General features: G+C 33.9%; 1 pseudogene; it reads right to left on the reverse strand.

Moving 5' to 3' along the window:
* On the reverse strand, window positions 1-2417 carry LOC126704333 (probable protein phosphatase 2C 51; annotated as a pseudogene).
* Between the last annotated feature and the right edge of the window lie 363 nt (window positions 2418-2780).

Below are 2780 nucleotides of genomic sequence, written 5' to 3' on the forward strand. Positions count from 1 at the left end.
TCACTTACTCTCCCCAACCATCGCTATCCATCCTTGTTCAGCAACACTAACAATAACAACAACTGAACTCCACAAGTTTTATGTTGTAAAACTTTATGTATTTGCGTGCTTTTTTTTGTTCTTGTTGTTGTCAATATATAAAATTTTCTTTTTTATTAGATTGTGTAATTTATTGTTCTTGAGAAACATCCTGAAAAAAATTCCTGGAGTTGTTTTTGGTACACATCACCAATGGCTCGGGACATAGGAAGTTCAGCATTGACGCAAGGCTTACCCCAAAGAGTGACAACGATACCACCAGCTGCTTCAATTCGAGCTCTTTCATCATCTCTACCTGGACTATGATCTTCTGTTAGTTCAGTAGCTGAAAGACTGGCTGTCAAGTTACCTGTCATTTTCATGTAAACATACAGATATTCAATTATTAGGTTAAAATAAGGTGAAGTTTTATACTCCTTTACTTAATGTACAACTAATGCTTAGGAAAGTCCTATTTCAAGTAAAAGCATTGAGAGAAAGGAACTCTTTTATCATCTTAGCACATATCTAGTAGACACAACTAATTTCAACTCAAATCAGCTAAACCTTTAACTATTCATTAGGATCAATTATCTTCTGGATGCAACTGGTCAAAGAGTCAATAATCAATATCACTACTTAACAAAAAAAGGGAGATATCAGAGAACCAGTACTCTGACCAGACTGGATATTTTCTTTGTGCATAAAAGGGCCTTTGAGTCACCAACATTGGCAATTAAAATCTTCCTGTCAACAAGAAGAGCCACAGTGGCAGTGGATCCTGAGAAAATTCTCTTTTCAAAAGCCTCCTGAATGCATATAGCAGAACATAGATCAATATGTGAAGAAAACTAGGTAAGTGTACTAGAAGTGAACGAATTCTACTTGCCTGAGAAAATTTGAAATCAATGTCACGAATTGTCCTCAACAATGCTTCTTTTTATACTTCCAAATGTGTTATTTCATCCTCAGTTATAGGTACTCCCTCATACTGTTCCATTAGCTCGGAGGTATTGAATAAAGCATGCATGTAAAAGTAATACAGAAAAAGTTTTGAAGCCATTTCACTGGCTTCCTCACCAATATGACCATCAAATACTGCCATAACACCAACTGTAATCTCCCCAAGCCCATTTTTGCCTGCATCCAAGTCAAGCTTCAAACAATAACTTGTCCACATCAATATAAACATCTAATGTTTGCTGTCAGTTTAAGTGTGTGTTTGGGTTCCGCGTTGCGTTGCTGCGTCTGCGTTTTCACTTTTTCTTTTCTTCTTTTTTTTTTTTTTTATTTTTTTTATTTTTTTATTTTTATTACATTTCACGCGTTTTGCAGAGAAGGGGGACAAGCGGCACTGTAGTGGTACTGTAGCAGTATTGTAGCAATACTGTTTATGAGACCCACAGCCACTTTATTCATTAAAAAATATTAAAAATGGGTCCCACGATATTATTTACACATTTAAAAATTATTTTGCAACAGTATTTTCAGTTTTCAGTTTCAACAATAATAAGTTCAATCCAAACACACCCTAAGATGTGATGCTCCTAAAGCAGTGTTTCTTCAAGATATGAAACCTTACTTTGAGTGTCCTGTTATTGGATTCATTATAAATTTATATTATTACCCTCTTTCTCTCTCTTTTTTTTTTTACATCTGAAATTTTTTGAATGTGAACATACAATAAGGGTCCGTTTGGATATAACTGAAAACTGAAAAATACTGTGGCAAAATAATTTTTAAATGTGTGAATAGTACTGTGAGATCCATTTTTAATAAAAAAGTTGCTGAAAAGTGTAATTTGTGAGATCATAAACAGTGCATGAGAGCACTATTCACTAAAAAAAAAAAGTCAAAAAGTTACGGCTGGGAAAAAAAAAAAAAAAAATCTGAGATGCAAAAGTGAGTAACTAAATGTGGTGTCTTCATATCAAGATCACATACAATACGATCCTCTCGGTATTCCCTATGTCCCTAAAATGTGGCAAACTGGCAGTTCACAGTCTTATTTTGAAGAGACCCAGTGGAGAGATCCCACTCAGAACGTTCAGAAAGGCCACCTTCGTCATTTGCCATCATACGCGACATGGGTACTCCATATGAAGATGGAATCAAGATAACAAAAATTGCTAACCAGAGTGATGAAATTTTAAAGCCTTCCACTATGAATTGGATAATAGAATTTTACTCCTGAGAAAAAGAAACCACAAAAGTCATACAGATAAGATTCTAAACTCCAAAAAAAAAAAAAAAAAAAAAAAAAAAAACTAACAATGGGTAAGAAATTACATAGGAATCAACAAAAAATTAAGAGCAATAAAAGCTTAGGACTCATTTTGTTCACTCCCTATTAAAAGTTTCATCAAACAGCAGTCACAGAAGTTTATTTGAGGCAGCATGTAATCATGAGAACATGGCATCCAATGTTCTCAGTCTATCAGTTATAGATTCATGCAAGAACTCAAACTTTACATTTCTATAGATAATAGATTCATATGATATTTCTGTAGACATGATTGTAAGCGACTAAATTTCTAGTTTGGAAATAAGTCGAACAAGTGAAATAGTTTCACAAATGCGAATTTTGTATTGATGATTGTGTGGTACAATTCTCTGTGATTACAAAAGAGTTATCCTCTGATTCGATCTCCTTAAAAGATTTGTTGATTGGATTTGTGATGATGTGATTTTGTTTTGAACACAAGATATCCTTCAATTTGGTTGAGGAATGGATCGAAGATCTTTGGAACAGAATTACAATG

This window comes from Quercus robur, chromosome 10, assembly GCF_932294415.1.
Source record: "Quercus robur chromosome 10, dhQueRobu3.1, whole genome shotgun sequence".
Taxonomy (NCBI): domain Eukaryota; kingdom Viridiplantae; phylum Streptophyta; class Magnoliopsida; order Fagales; family Fagaceae; genus Quercus; species Quercus robur.